Below are 16584 nucleotides of genomic sequence, written 5' to 3'. Positions count from 1 at the left end.
CAATCCCCTGTAGGCAGTTTTCATGTAGCCATCCTGTTTTGGAGACTGAAAGAATTTATCAGGAGGATTTCCAAGCTGACCTAAGTTCCAGAGGATGATCTTCAACCTGTTTAATTTTCAAGTATAGGTGAAACCAAAATGTCCTGCTGTATTCTCACTACCATGAAACATGACCATGTAAAACCTTGAGAAGCAAAGCCTCTCATTTTCAGTTTGACAGTTCTTTTGTTACAATATATTCTAAATATACCTTTGAACTGGCAGGTTTACTAAGATTATCACCTTTTTCTTTTTCTTCTTTTACTTTTAGATCTCATATTCCTTTTCTATAGAAGCTATTAGCTTTGCACTGAGAAACACAATGAAGAATGCTTCAATGACAGCAAGATGCAGCACTAGGTGCAATGCTATATTCTGAGTAAATGATACCATTCAAAGGGCAGAGGAGAGCATGAATAGCATTGATTTCCAGAACAGCTATTTCAGTACTTAGCAAAGTTTGATTAGACTGCTCTCCTTCACTGGCTGAGTTGTTAAGAGGCTGTGTCCCACCCTGGCAGGCAGCAATAAGGCCTGGGCTAAATGTAATTTCATCACCACCTGCGTGGGTGCCAGCATTACATTATGCCTGGGCTTGCCAGCCCAGCCGTGTGGAAAACACAACAGCACCTCACGCTGCCTTTGTGGGCTAAGGGAGGAGCTTCCAAACTGCACTTTGCTCTCTACAAGGCCTTACAGACAGGCTTTTATCATCAAAACACTCCATGACCTATTCCGAATATATCTGAAATCACCTGGGGTCCAAGGATGAAGGCCTGACTGGTGGCTGAGACTCTTCAAGGGTGAAGCTGTGCAGGAGGAGACTCTTTGGAGCCAGTCCAAGCCACTGGGATGCTCTTTCAAAACTTCAAAAACAAAAGCAGCAGCATCACTTCCAGAAGACAATTTATCTAATGGATTTCATCTACCACAAGATGAGGTGAACTACAGCTCAAAAGTGCTGCCTTCTTTGCTTTAACTGTAAGTGGAGTCCAGGTGTAAAAAATTACATCTACAGGTTTGAACAGGCAAATCCGTCTCCAGGCAACTAGTTGTGCTATGCCCACCCATACAAGTAGCCGTACTAAACCCAAAAGGTTTGCAGCCATAACCCATAAATTTATATCACTTTTCAGAGTAAGTTATATGAAATTGAAGTAATCACATTTTGTGGATTTCTTGAAAAGAGAAAAAGACCTATTGTTTGTTCAATTCTACTACTGTGTAAAATATATCTTTATGGATTTTGAAGTATTTTCTATTTAATGTATTACTTCACTAAAACACAATGTTTTAAACCTATTTCTGGTTTTGAAAGTTTTATGAAAACAACTTCTAGCCATTTTACAAGCACAAGTGTGTGAATAAGCTGTTGTCTCATTAGAATGTCCTTCATCCACCTGAATAACTCAATTTTGGCAGCATTTCAGAGCACAAACCTTGGCAGAGAAATAGCGTGGCTATATATCCAAACCTAGCACTGAGCACACTTTCTGTGGCATGCTAACCTTGCATAGCTTGAAAATGTATGAGTATTTTAAGAAGGTTAAAGTGCTGCTGCCAGTTTGTCAATTTTTTCATTTCAGCAATTACCACAGCATCAAGACAACTTTAAATGTCACAGGTCTCCTGAAGCTGCTGCCAAATTACAAAAGGGAGAGGGATGGATCTACAGAGCCAATGAAAGAGTGAGAGTCCTTGGACCAGGCTGGAGGCTAGAGACTTGTTTACTTTGGTTTTAGCCTATTTACTGAACAGTGAACTTGATTGCTGCTGAGGAAAGAAATAGAAATTGTTGCATTTATGCAGTGCTGTGGAAAGGTGACATCACAGACAGGAGCAGGGGCAGCAGAGAGGACTGCGATGGGACTGATCTTTGCAATGATAAACTGGTTGTAAAATCATGTGTTCCTGATCCCCTCACTGCTCCTGACCAGATATGCAGCAATGGCTCTCCTTCTTCGTGGCCCACTTCACCTGCCCACAGCCCGCTCTATGGGAGATATAAGGCCCTCAGCAGGCACACAGGCATGTCTTTACAATCACAGCAGTTACCAAAGCAGCTTTGCTCCCTGGTGTCTGGTTCATGCCTCCCACCATTTCCAGTACATTGTCTATTCCTCCCTGCCCTGCCGCTGTCCCACTCAGCTACCTCTCAGACGTGCACAAGGCCATTGCTCCAGCAGAGATCCCTGCCTAGAGAAAACCCTTCCCTCCCAAATCACCCCCTCTGCTAATGTTTCACATACAGCTTTTCTGCCCTGTTCATCCCCCAGTGCTTTCCCTGCATCACCCCTGTCTGCTGGTCTCCTCCCTGCCTCTGTGATAACTGGGCACTCAGTGAAGGCAGCAGAAGGCCAGTAGAGTTTATGTTGTCTTGTCAGCTCTTGGATCATCTACTTCCAATCCCAGCTGGTTCCTTCAAGGAGAAACAAAAAAAGAGACCTGAAACACTGAAGCATGAAGACGTCTTTTCAAAAGCTGGATGCTGATGTTTAGTTTCTTGACATAATGAATTTACCCAGGAAAGCTGCATCTCAAGCATACAAGAATCTAAAGACACTGCAAGTAGCTAGGCAGACAGCACGACATTTTGGTCATGACCATTACCTTTCTCAGGTAATATCGTTGTCAAAGGCAACAGGTCTTCTCTACACATGAGGGATGCAGAGCCAGCCACTGAGCAGGGAGCAGGCAAATTCCAACTCATTCATCAGCCATGAAATAAATCCTGAGTCTATCAGTGCTTGTATAGAAATGAAAGCTGTTTTATGACCAATGCAGAAGAAGAAAGCCCATCAGATGCCCACTACAGTGTCTGCAGTTCTTTCTTACGCTTCTGCCATTTTCAATTCCTTTAGCTTTTTGCTGTAAGTGCAGTTTTAGCAGCAACAGGAACAAGGAAATAACACCAGCAAATTGGCTTATCACCATGTGTGAATTCTTATTTACAAGCCACAGACAGCAGAATTTTTATCCCTGCCTCAACTCTAGCTGTAGCAAGCGAGTCTGAAACCAGCCCCACACCGCAAGGCTGACAGCAGTCAGGGCACAGCCCCACCTCGAGCTCTGCTCCTCTCTCCTTAGGCTGGTTAAGTCCAACACTGATGTGATCGGGTACTGCCATCAAAGTGTCGCAGTGTTGCCAGAGGATCAGGAACTTGCTATATACCAGTACAACCTATTGCTGCCTGTGGGTGTCCCCGAGCTGCCTCTTTTCTGATTTCTGACCTGATTTTCTCACCTCCCCCAAAAAGGGCTATTCTTATTGCTGTTCCCATAATTTTTTTCTACTCCACAGGGCAACAAAACATACCTCCTCAGCTGGACAGGAGGAGAAAATAGAACAAAAACCTCATTGGTCAAGATAAGGACAGGGACAAGTCATTCAGCAATTACTGTCATGGGCAAAACAGACTCAAGTTTAGGAAATTAATTTATTCCCAATCAAATCAGAGTAGGACAATGAGAAATAAAAGCAAATCTTAAAAACAGCTTCCCTCCCCCCTCCCTTCATTATTTCTTTCTTCAGGATACTATATGAATCACATAAAGTCCTCTCCAGAATGATGGGGGGGGCTATTTTTCACTTCCTCTTCAGCCTCCATCACTTGTCCTTGCTGTCATCCCAAAACACTTAGAGCTGTTCTAATATCTCTTCCCAATATACTAAAATACAATTTGCCTGTTGGTATTGCAAGATGCCAAAGACTAGATGAAATGATTGATTTTTTTGCTTGAACCTGGGAAGGAGAGTCCCAAGAGCACAACAACAAAGTATAAATAACATCCAGTCTCGTGCACCTGACAAATACAAGGCATTAAAAAAAAAGGGCAATAACATGCTCCAACAAACTTAAGATCTTTCATATAAATGACTAACATCCTCAAAAAAGAGAATGTGCATGCACAAAAAACAAAAACAAAAATAAAACCCACCCAAACCCAGAAAAGATTAAGAGTATATTTTTTTCTTAGGTTTCTGCAGGAACAGAGTGTCTATTATGTAACACAGCTGAGATGACCCTAAAAAAGACCATAAACCTGGAGAAAAACTCCTTCTTGATCCTAAACCTGCTGACTGGATCTAGGATGGACAGTTATAATGACTGAAATATTTGAGGCTGTGTGTATCTAGATTTCAGCCCTGCCACACAACAGGGTGGTTTGGGATACGGATTTTATTTGTAATGTAAATCAGGCATGTGGTTCTATCTTACTCTAGGAAAGCTTCTCTCTACTCACTTAAACCAGACAAACCTGGCAGTGTGACTAAACTGAGATTCTCAAAGACATTCCATTTTGTGTGAGAGTTGTTATTAGCATGCAGAAGTCCCAGGGCTAGTCTGTTAAAAACGGTACAGCCCCTGCCCTGTGATGTGCATATGAGGCACAAGAATCAGGTATAGCTGGCAGAGAAGGAAACAGAACAGAATCAAACCAGTGCTAGGACTGGCCACAGCCCACCTTCTGTATAACCAGCACTGACATTTTTGAAAATGTCACAGCAGGGAAGGTTTTATTGGGGAATCTGAATGCAAGCAGCAAGGCAACTTTGCCACTATTTATCTGGAGTCCCTCCACACACATAGGAAGACATCCAGCAAGTAATCTTCCACAGGTAACTTCACAACTTCTACATACTCTCTTAAGCCAGGGGAGAAAATGTGAGGTACTCACTGGAAGATTTTACAAGTAGTTTATCCAAGCTGTCAGATATTTGTGGAACAAAATCAAGAGCTGATGGAGAAAACTCCAGTTTGGCAAGACCAAGGGATTTTGCAGAAATATATTTATTTCAAGAAACCTGCAAGAAGTCCAAGTAAGGGTGGATGTTTTAATAAAAGCCAGAGAAAGACCTCATCTGACCTGCAAAATCTGAATGCTGCTTGTTCCTCATGAGTGTTAAAATTGAAATGGCCTGTAGACTCCATGTCAGAGAGAACTCAATGGCTCAGAATAACCAGCAATCGATGTGGCTGATGCGAAGCCCACATTCCAGCCCTGCTTGTGCCTGAATCAGGGAAGCAATGACACCTACACGCATCACATCCCAATAGAGTGCTCTTGTCATAATGCATCTCATCGTTCTTAGTGTATGTATTTTGAAAAGTTTGCAGTTTCATTTTGACACAAAATGAAACCAGGTTTTGGAACTGCAACATTTCTTCATAAGATGGAGTTCTTGTTTTCCAGCCCAGCTGAGCCTTAAGCCTTAGTTTTCAACACCTAATGCAAATAATTTGAAATAGGAACACTGAAAGGCCTGGGTGCATTCTGAGCATGAATATTACAAATCAATAAGCATAAAACATATTTTTAACTCACTGCTTTTCCATAAATCCAAAATTCACAATAAGTAAAATAGAAATCTTCTTACAAGTTTGAAAGTAAACCGCTTTCAAATCTCCCCTCACCTGTTTAAATTATGCTAAATGCCATAGAAAGCATAGCCTTTAGAAATAATATGTGATTAAACAGCCCGCTTCACCTGTAAATAAGCATGGAATTTGGTGTGTTGGATATGTTATTTGATTTGCACCTACTAGTCAAGCTCAAGTCCTGTGACTATTTATTTACCAGAGAGACTCCAGGTTTTTTCTTCTGAAAAAAATGCCAAACGACAAATTACTTTTGGCTCCAGTGATATGGAAACCAAACTGCTGCCCATACAGGTAAGCCTTTTGCTGGGGAGCCTCCTGCAGGTCAAACACAAAGCTCTAACATTACTATTCCAACCCAACATGAAATACAGCAAAATACAAATTCAACCCCCAGTTTCACTCTTACTTATGTGCACAGAATATAAAGGCTCAAACAAAAATGTTCAGCTGTGAATATTTATGTTTTATTCCTAGCCTCATTGTGTTTAGAGCTTTAGTATACCTTTGGCTGTCTCTTATTTCCTAAATAAACAACACAGAAAGCCATTTGCTTTGTAGCAATTACATCCTAACATCTGCAAGGCAGAAGGAACAAGACAGAGATACAAAAATACAAGAGATTTCCTGGTGTTTGCTGCATTTCAATGGGATGTTTAAAAAATGGGATGTTTAAAAAGTTTTACTGCTTGCAGAATTCACTTTCAAAAACCAGCAGCTTTCTGATGTGTGCTAATCTAGCCTGCTCTCTCATGCCTCCAGCCAAAATTGTAGCAAGGTGCCAGCAGGCTCCAGAAATCTCTCTGATGCTTCAGTTGCGATTGTCCACTTATAGACACTTGGCAAATCATGCAGTTCATAGAATCACACAATCATTTAGGTTGGAAAAGACCTTTAAGATCATCAAGTCCAACCTTTAACCTAGCACTGCCAAGACCACCACTAAACCATGTCCCTAAGTGCCACCTCTTCATGTCTTTTAAATACCTCCCAGGACAGTGACTCAACCACTTCCAATGCGTGGGAACCCTTTTGGTGAAGAATTTTTTCCTAATATCCAATCTAAACCTCCCATGACACAACTTGAGGCCATTTCCTCTCATCCTATCGCTTGTTACTTGGGAGAAGAGACCAACACCCACCTCGCTAAAACCTCCCTTCAGGTAGTTGTAGAGAGTGATAAGGTCTCCCCTCAGACTCCTCCAGGCTAAACAACCACAGTTTCCTCAGCTGCTCCTCAGAAGACCCTTCACCAGCTTCATTGCTCTTCTCTGGACATGTTCCAGTAACTCAATGTCTTTCTTGTAGTGAGGGGCCCAAAACTGAACACAGTATTTGAGGTGCGGCCTCACCAGCATCAAGAGCAGGGGGGCAATCACTTCCCTACTCCTGCTGGCCACACTATTCCTGATACAAGCCAGGATTCTCTTGGCCTTCTGGCCACCTGGGCACACTGATGGCTCACGTTTAGCCAGCTGTCGACCAGCACACCCCAGGTCCTTCTCTGCCAGGCAGCTCTCCAGCCACTCTTCCCCAAGCCTTTAGTGCTGCATGGGGTTGTTGCGACCCATGTGCAGGACCCAGCACTTGGCCTTCTTGAACCTCATACAGTTGGCCTCAGGCCATCGATCCAGCCTGTCCAGGTCCCTCTGCAGAGTGTTCCTGCCCTCAAACAGATCAACACTCCCACCCAACTTGGTGTCATCTGCAAGTTTACTAAGGGTGCACTTGATCCCCTCATCCAGACCATTGATAAATATATTAAACCACACCGGCCTAAAACTGAGCCCTGGGGAATCCTGCTTGTGACTGGCCGCTAACTGGATTTAACTCCATTCACCACAACTCTTTGGGCCCGGCCATCCCAACAGTTTTTTTACTTGGCACAGAGCACGCCTGTCCAAGCCATGAGCAGCCAGTTTCTCCAGGAGAATGCTGAAGGAAATGGTGTCAAAGGTTTTACTCAAGTCCAGGTAGACAACATCCACAGTCTTTCCCTCAACCACTAAGTGGGTCACCTTCTCATAGGAGGAGATTAGGTTGGTCAAGCAGGACCTGCCTTTCATAAACCCATGCTGACTGGCCCTGATCCCCTGGTTGTCCTGTTCGTGCTGCATGATGGCACTCAAGATGGTCTGCTCCATAACCTTCCCTGGCACCAAGGTCAGACTGACAGACCTGTAGTTCCCCGGCTCCTCCTTCTGGCCCTTCTTGTAGATGGGCTTCATATTTTCTAACTTCCAGTCAACTGGGACCTCCCCTGTTAACCAGGACTGCTGATAAATGGTGGAAAGTGGCTTGGTGAGCACTTCCACTAGCTCCCTCAGTCCCCTTGGCTGGATGGCAAGGGGACCCTGCCTCATAGACTTGTGTGTGTAAGCGGTGTAGCAGGCCACTAACTGTTTCCCTTGGATTATGGGGGCTTAGTTCTGTTCCCTGTTTCTGCCTTCTAGCTCAGGGGCCTGTGTACCCAGAGGACAACTGGTCTTAGTATTAAAGACTGAGGCAATGGTAATGCCACAAACTTTTCTCTAATTTATTCTCAAGACATAGGAAAAAACCTGAATGTCCCCATTAGACAAAAACACTACCTGGCAAATCCAATACATCTCTCAAATATACCCCATGGTATTGTGTAGTGCAAGCACTTATGTTATTAATGGAAACTAAGGAGAAACCAAGCCTCTCACCTGCCTTTCAGACGGTAAAGTAAATGTTCATTATCCTATCTATGAGCATAATTTGGCAAATTGCATAAGCCCAGCTGGAAAAGGTTCATAGCAATGAAATAAACTAGTGCAAACATGATCTGAACAGTAAAAATTTATTATAAAAGCAATAGATGATTGCCTTTAGTAAACGATTACAGTACTGTTAAAACTAATGGTTGCAACAGCTCTGCAGTCACTGATGGCTAATTCATAAGGCACCGTCATAAAACACTATGCACTAAAGAAGATGTTGTGAAATAACAACAATTAGAAAACTCAGTGTACTCTAAAATGCAGAGACTGAATGCAGAGATGCATGAAGAGAGGAAGGGCTGTGTTTTAGCAGCTATTCTTTCCAATTCAGATTTAAATGCTGTTTTGTAGGGCACAAGAGTCTACACACTGCCAGTTAATGTGTATCCAATACAATTAAAGGAGGTAGTAGTGACACACATGGTTCCCCTCGTGGGTCTGACCAGGAGTCTTTGGCGACAGCGACCAAGGTAACTAATTATGATCACAGGGAAAGAAATGAGATGAGACATCAGGACTATCCACCCTTCCATCAGAAGTGTTACATCTATGCTTTAGCACTACCAGGCACGTCTATTAACCTTTCTGTTTTCATGACCCTACCGAAGTCATGAAATCTCTAAGAAGATTTTATGAAGGGAAAGCCAAAGCTGTCAGTGTGATCCTAGGAGGATATTTTTTTTCCATCATCATTAGGCAAAATGGCTGTGATTATTTTCTTGACTGATCTCTCTAGATTGGCTCACAGTTGTATGCACCACACAGATCTGGGGATTTGTTTGCCCAAGGCACTGGCAAGGTCCCCATCACCAAATGGGATTACCCTAATGGCTCACAAATTAACATATTTAAACAGTTTTAACATATTTAACCTCGTGCTACACCCATTATTTCAGAGTATTATACAGAGAAGGAATTACAGCACAAAGAGGCTAATGCCCAGATCCTAGAAAAAGGACACTAAGAAAAAATTGCCATTAGGTGCCATTGCAATGCCTGACTTTCAGCATCCTAGTCCTCCTGCTGTGATCTGGAGCTCTGTGGGTCTGGTCACTTGGATACCTCATACTGGGATGCACACTAGGCAGCAGGGACCTGTACAGAGGCAGTGAATAGCAACCTATTCCAAATCCTGCCCTCTTCCTATGGCAGCAGAGAGGCATCTCTGGACCTCCCTGAAGGAGGTGATGAATACACACCAAAGACATATAGCAAGCGATCTCCATAATAGTAAGCTGGGTAGATGAGTATCCTTTCAGGGAGCTGTAGGGAGCAGTGCTTTGCAAGATCCATCAAGCTGGTTACAAAGCAGGAGGTAGTGCAGGCATGTAATCTTGTGTGTCATTTGAAGGTGACATTGTCATATCTTAGGAGGAGAGGAGATCTTTAAGGAGTTAAAAAAAGCTGTCTCTTGACCATGCAGCTAAACTTAGGCCTTTATACATGTACTTGATATTATTTTTTTAAAATTAACCTCAAGACTTTACCACTGCAAGCAGAAACAGATTTTAGGGCAAAGGGAATTGTTAGATGCTCCCATATGCATTCCCTTGTTTATCACAGGCTCTCTTTTTTCCATTATTACCCCTGAAATCAGCCCAAAAGCTTGGTTTTGTTTAAAGGAAATATTAGGACCGGGACAAACTGTCAGGGACATAAGAACAGCCATACATGGACAGAGCAATGGTCAATCCAGTCCTGCATCTTGTCTTCATTCTCCACCAGGGCCAATAGTACATGTCTGGGGAAGAGCATGGCAACAGAGCAAGCATCCACCAGCACCTGCTCCCAGCCTCCTGCAAGTTATGGTTCTGGGACACCCTGGACCAGGCAAAGCATAAACTTACACTAGTAAAGAGATACAGATCAATATCAGGTAACCATCCAGGATTAAAGATGCTCTTTATATTTCTTACTGTAAAGCATTTTCTTCAGAAAAAGTATGTGACTTTTTTGCAGTCTGAAAATTGTTATGTTTTTTTTTCCTTTTAAAAAACATGAATGTATAAATTGGGTGCAGCCCTCAAGTACCAACATCACAAATCACAGAATCATAAAACCATTAAGGTTGCAAAGGCCTCTAGGGTCATCAAGTACAACCGTTAACCCAACACTACCATGTCTCCTAAACCATGCCCTGAAGTGTCACGTCTACATATCTTTTAAATACCTCCAGGGATGGTGACCCCACCACGTCTCTGGGCAGTCTGTTCCAATGCCTGACCACTCCTTCAGTAAAGAAATTTTTCTAATATCCAGTCTAAACCTCCTCTGAGTAGCCTGAAGCCATTTCCTCTCATTCTATCGCTAGTAACCTGGGAGAAGAGAGTTCAACTGAGTCCCTTTCAACTCAGCAGTCTTTTATTTATATGTCTCATGGCCATTTTTGCTGTAGCGCCAAACTGGGATTTTGTATTCAACCACATGCTCACTGTGATTCTTAAGCTTTTATCAGCATCACTGTTTTCCTGATGTATAGCATCTGTTTGATTACACTTAAATACAACTTTGTGCAACAAGGCCAACTCATCCAGCACTTGAGACTGCTCTGTAGATCTGCCCCCTTATCTCCATGGGCCTTTCTACAGTCTTTGTGTGAGTTGCAAGTTTTATTCTAGCTTCGAGTTCAGTACTAAAAATATTGAGTAGTAATGGGTCTTGTACAGAGCCTTCAAGACTCTCATGAGTCACACTTTAATTCAGTGATGATTTCCTATGACAAGCTTCTAGACTTATACAAATTCAAGACAATTCAAAGTGTTTCTAGGAATATTGCTCTAAAAATACGTCTTATACTCTACTCATGTCTTGCTTTCAATGAGCAATCCAGAGGTGTGTGGTGGAGAGTCTGGCCTTAAACATGGCTGTCAGAAAACCAAAATTGACTAGAGTGTGATATGTATGGAAATAAAGTGAGCAGGAGTGTGAATGGGGTGGGAGTAAAAGCTTTTACACAGGCAGCGAGTGCCAATTAACAGACAACAGATGTCTGTGCCAGCATGAGGCAGATGCTCCCAGTCCACCACACACTGCAGGCTCTGCACTCCAGGGACTAGAAAAATGAGCCAAAAGCAGTCAGAGCTGTGCAGACAGGGAATGCCAACTGGAGACTATTGGGAATTGGGAAAGAGGGCAATAAGGATAGTAAGAACATTGATTTGGGGTTCTGGTCTGTGGGTGTGGCGTGAGAGAAGAGGATGGAGTGTCAGATCCAAGTGTGCAAAGGATGGATGATGCAGGAAGCACAGCTTTGAAGATGTGTTCAGTGCAGGGGTGGCACCCCCTTACATTCAAAGCAAAAAGCTTTTTCTCATAAATAGTTACAAAACTTTCCCCCACTCTTGTTTTTGGGTAAATATGTTTCCTTTCAGCTTCCACCAATTAACTGGCTGGCTACTAATCTATTGAACATGTGCATACTTGATAATGTATAGGGCTACTCCTGCAAGCAAAATGTCAAGTGGCAGATAATACAACTGCCTTCTGAGAGCTAAAGAAACAGCATCTGCTCTGTTGTTTTCATTTGCAACATTCATAATCTCAGCAAAAATGAAACCAGATTTGCTTGATAAGATGTAGCATGAAACACTGAAATCCCCTTTGCCTTGGCTTGCCAGCCAAATAAATCACAGGCCACTTCACACAGCCCCTATCTGAATACATAAACATGACAGGACAGCTTCGAGAACATCGACTAAATCTCATTAAACACTTCCACTGATAGCATAATAACGTGTTAAATATTTTCTAGCTGCCACTCTGCACTTGGAATCAGAGTGCCCCTCTCCTGCTCTTATGCTGCGTTTTTCTTCCATAAAAAGGAAAATCCTATAACGGTTTTGTTTTAAAATACCGGCTCACCCTGCAGGTTGTATATTTTCAAAACACAACTTGTCTCACTCCAGTTTCTGGGACACATCATTCTTTAACCTTGGACTGCTCTCCTGACAAGGTGAAAACCCATTAACCACCTCTGTATAATTTAAACACACAGCTTTGTTACTATGCTGGCACCAGCCCACAGGGACAGCTGGGTTCCTGTAGCGATAGGTTGTTCTTGTGGCAGGTATGTCCTCAATAGCTTTCTCTGGGACAGAGGATAATTACCTTCCGAGTAAAATAATCACAGTACCAAAAAACCACACAAATGCTGTACAAACTTGTACAAGGCAAGACCATCTCCCCCAGGACTTTCACAGAGATGGGAAGAAACTATCTGCTCTTGAGGCTCCCTTTTCATGTTATCCCAACAGTCCCCAAGGGACCAACACCTCTCCCTGTCTCTCCCAGTACCTACTGGTACAAATCTTCCAGCTCTCATGTCACTCACATTTCTTCCCTCAGCAGTCATTTCAGAGGTAGGTGGCTTTTCAGAAGTGCCTGTTCTTAATAAAGAAATCAAGAGCAATTTCAATGCTCAGTATCTCTAACAATGTACATCACTGTCCCCTGCTACAGGCAAAGAAACACTAACATCACTGCAAGGACATCAGCTAAGTGGCTGTTGGGTCCATGTGGCAGGGGAATGGCCTGACCACTGTGGAGCCACCTTCCTCAGAACCTACATCAAGCTACATCAAGCTTTTCCATTTACCTGATCCCTAGTTATATTTGCTTCTTCTGGGCTCCTTGTGGTTACCCTCCTCTGCCAACCTACCAAACATTGCCCAAGGCCGTATGTCACCAGGGAGAAAGGCTCCTTTGGTGAGGACCTCTGATTCAAATTCAGTTTGCAGGACAGGCTTTTAGACCTGCTCATTGCTCCAGTGACAGGGTGGACCCAGCACCGGCAGACTTCTGAAGTCAGCAGAGACCCACTAGTCTCCAAGAGCTTGTGGTAGCAATATCTGACAGCGAAATCAGGGCTGCATTGTCTCATTTACAATAGTGTTAGAGAAGGAGTGGAAGAAGCTTAGCATTATAGCCGCTGGTCGAATGTATTAGCAAATGGAAGCCATCTGAATCCTTATGTCAGACTTCCCCACATGTTTTTATTTCTAGGCTGAATGCTAAGCAGGAACTGTCTACTTTCTAGTTTCAGTTTGGATGATGCCAAAATCTTTTGAGCACAACCCAAGGAAGTCCAAGTGGAAGACATCATTTCACTAAAGAAAAAATACTCTGGAAAGCTCTCTAGAGTGCAATAAAGGCCCACGTACAGGCAGCCCTGAGCTGTGGTTTGGCATTCACATCAGCAGAAAGCCTCCAGCATTTGGCCAGTCCCACAATCAACTACTTCCCACAAAGTCTCGGGTGCCACCCAAAGCTGCTTGCTCTCTACTCTGATGAAGATACATTGACAGTCCAGGGGTCTGGACAAGGAGGGGGCAAGGAGAGAAACAAGAATTAACAGTCCAGCATTTAAAGAGCTAAAGTCACCAAAATATTCTCTATGTAATTAAAACTGTGGCATGGGATGATCTGAAAGGATCAAATTATCTTTTTCATATTGCTCGCCTTCCTCCTCCTTCCATCCTCCTCTATCCCCATTCTCATCACTCTGCACCATGGAACAGCTGAGGGTTTGCCTGTCCTTGCCCTTGCATCAGAACCTTTCCTTCTCTTTCCTTTTTAACTGAACCCCCTTCAGATCCGGAGCTGACCATCTGCTTCTGGGCTGCCCAGATCTAGGCAAGGATTGCAACACCTCCTAGGAATGTCATTTCTCACCACATTTCACTATGTGAGAGGGTCTGGGTGGGGAAAAAAGCCATGGTCCTGGCCTACACGTGGAGCATTGCACCAGATCCAAGGGCAGCACAGCAAGGAGCTACCCAGGCCAGATCTGAACTTCCACAAAGTTAGTGACAAAACTCCCATTGACCTGAATGGGGTTTGGATCAGCGCTCTGGTGAGACAAATCTGGAGGTAATCTAAGTGCAAGACTCCAAGTCAATGACTGTCAGAGACTGCCATGCTGATGAGCAGAAGGGATAGATTGTGGCAGCAAGAGCAACCAGTCAGCAGTGGTAAAGTAGAATAAATTAAATTCCTCCAGGATCACAGAATCACAGAATGGTAGGGGTTAGAAGGGACCTCTGGAGATCATCTTGTCCAATCCCCTTGCTTGAGCAGGTGAACCCAGAGCAGGGGGCACAGGACTCTGTCCAGTGGGTTTTGAATGTCTCCAGGGAAGAAGACTCCACAACCTCTCTGTGGGAAGCCTGTTCCACTGCTCTGCTCTGTCACCCTCACAGGAAAGAAGGTTTTTCTCACGTTCAGGTGGAACTTCCTGTGTTCCAGCTTGTGCCCATTGTCCCTTGTCCTGTCGTTGGGCACCACTGAAAAGAGTCCAGCCCCATCCTCTTGAACACCCACCCTTCAGATATTTATAAGCATTGATGAGATCCCCCCTCAGTCTTCTCTTCTCCAGGCTAAAAAACCCCAGGTCTCTCAGCCTTTCCTCATAAGGGAGATGCTTCAGTCCCCTGATCATCTTGGTAGCTCTCCACTGGACTTGCCCAAGGTGTTCCACATCCTTCTTAAACTGGGGGGCCCAAAACTGGACACAGTACTCCAGATGTGGTCTCACTAGGGCTGAGTAGAGGGGGAGGATAATATCCCTCAACCTGCTGGCCACACTCCTTTTAATGCAGCCCAGAATATTGTTGGCCTTCTTGGCCACAAGGGCACATTGCTGGCTCAGGGTCAGCCTGCTGTCCACCAGCACTCCCAGGTGCTTCTCAGCAGAGCTGCTTTCCAGCAGGTCAGCCCCCAGCCTGTACTGGTGCCTGGGGTTGTTCCTCCCCAGGTGCAGGACCTTGAACTTGCTCTTGTTGAATTTCATGAGGTTCCCCTCGGCCCAGCTCTCCAGCCTGTCCAGGTCTTGTTGGATGGCAGCACAGCCTCCTGGTGTATCAGCCGCTCCTCTCAGCTTGGTATCATCAGCAAACTTGCTGAGGTTACACTCTGTCCCATCATCCAGGTCATTGATGAATATAGTGAATAGGCCTGGACCCAGCACAGGCCCCTGGGGAACACCGCTAGTGACAGGCCTCCAACCAGACTCTGCCCCATTGATCATGACCCTCTGAGTTCTTCTGTTCAGCCAGTTCTCTATCCACCTCACTGTCCTCTCATCCAACCCACACTTCCTTAGCTTGTCTGTGAGGAAGCTATGGGTGACAGTGTCGAATGTCTTACTGAAGCCAAGTTAGACAACATGTACTGCTCTCCCTTCGTTGACCCAGGCAGTCACACCATTGTAGAAGGCTATCAGGTTGGTCAAGCATGACCTCCCCTTGGTGAATCCATGTTGACTGCTTCTGATAAGCTTCTTGTCCTCTACATGCCCGGAGGTGACCTCCAGGATGAACTGCTCCATCACCTTTCGAGGGATGGAGGTGAGACTGACTGGCCTATACTTTCAAAGCTCCTCCTTCTTGCCCTTTTTGAAGATTGGAGTGACATTTGCTGTCCTCCAGTCCTCGGGCACCTCCCCTGTCCTCCACGACCTTTCAAAGATGATGGAGAGTGGCTCAGCAAGAACATCCACCAGCTCCCTCAGCACTCACAGGTGCATCCCATCGGGGCCCATGGATTTGCAGGATCCAGTTTGCATAGGTGATCTCTGACCCAGTCTTTCTCAACCGATGGTAAGTCTTCCTTTGTCCCAGTTTGTCCTCTCTTCTCTGGGGGCTGAGATGCCTGAGGGCCAGCCTTAGCAGTAAAGACTGAGGCAAAGAAGGCATTCAGTAACTCCGCCTTCTCTACATCCTGCGTTACCAGGGCCCCTTCCTTGTTCAGCAGTGGGCCCACTGTATCCCCAGTCTTCCTTTTACCGGTGATGTATTTAAAGAAGCCCTTCTTGTTATCCTTGACATGCACTGCCAGATTTAATTCCGAGTGGGCCTTGGCCTTCGTGGTTGCATCTCTGAATATCCTGACAACATTCCTATATTCCTCCCACGTGGCCAGTCCCTTTTTCCACATACTGTGAACCTCCTTATTCTGTTTGAGTTTCTCTAGAAGCTCTTTGCTCATCCATGCAGGTCTCCTGGCTCCTCTGCCTGACTTCTTCCTCCTGGGGATGCACCGATGTTGAGGTTGGAGGAAGTGGTACTTGAATACCGTCCAGCTCTCTTGGACCCCCCCTGCCTTCCAGAGCCCTAGCCCAGGGGATTCCTTCTAGCAGGTCTTTGAAGAGGCTGAACTTGGCCCCCTTGAAGTCCAAGGTTGTAACCTGACTCATAGCCCTGCTTCTATCTCACAGTATCCTAAACTCAACCGTCTCATGGTCACTGCAGCCAAGGGTACCCCCAACTCTCACATCCTCAACCAGCCCTTCCTTGCTTGTTAGGATAAAGTCAAGCAGCACATCTTGCCTCGTTGGCTCCTCCACCACTTGCAGCAAAAAGTTGTGCTCGATGCTCTGTAGGAACCTTCTGGATCGTGCATGGCTCGCCGTGTTGCTTTTCCAG

Source organism: Phalacrocorax aristotelis, chromosome 1 (genome assembly GCF_949628215.1).
Source record: "Phalacrocorax aristotelis chromosome 1, bGulAri2.1, whole genome shotgun sequence".
NCBI lineage: Eukaryota > Metazoa > Chordata > Aves > Suliformes > Phalacrocoracidae > Phalacrocorax > Phalacrocorax aristotelis.
Note: the sequence above shows the minus strand (reverse complement) of the source record.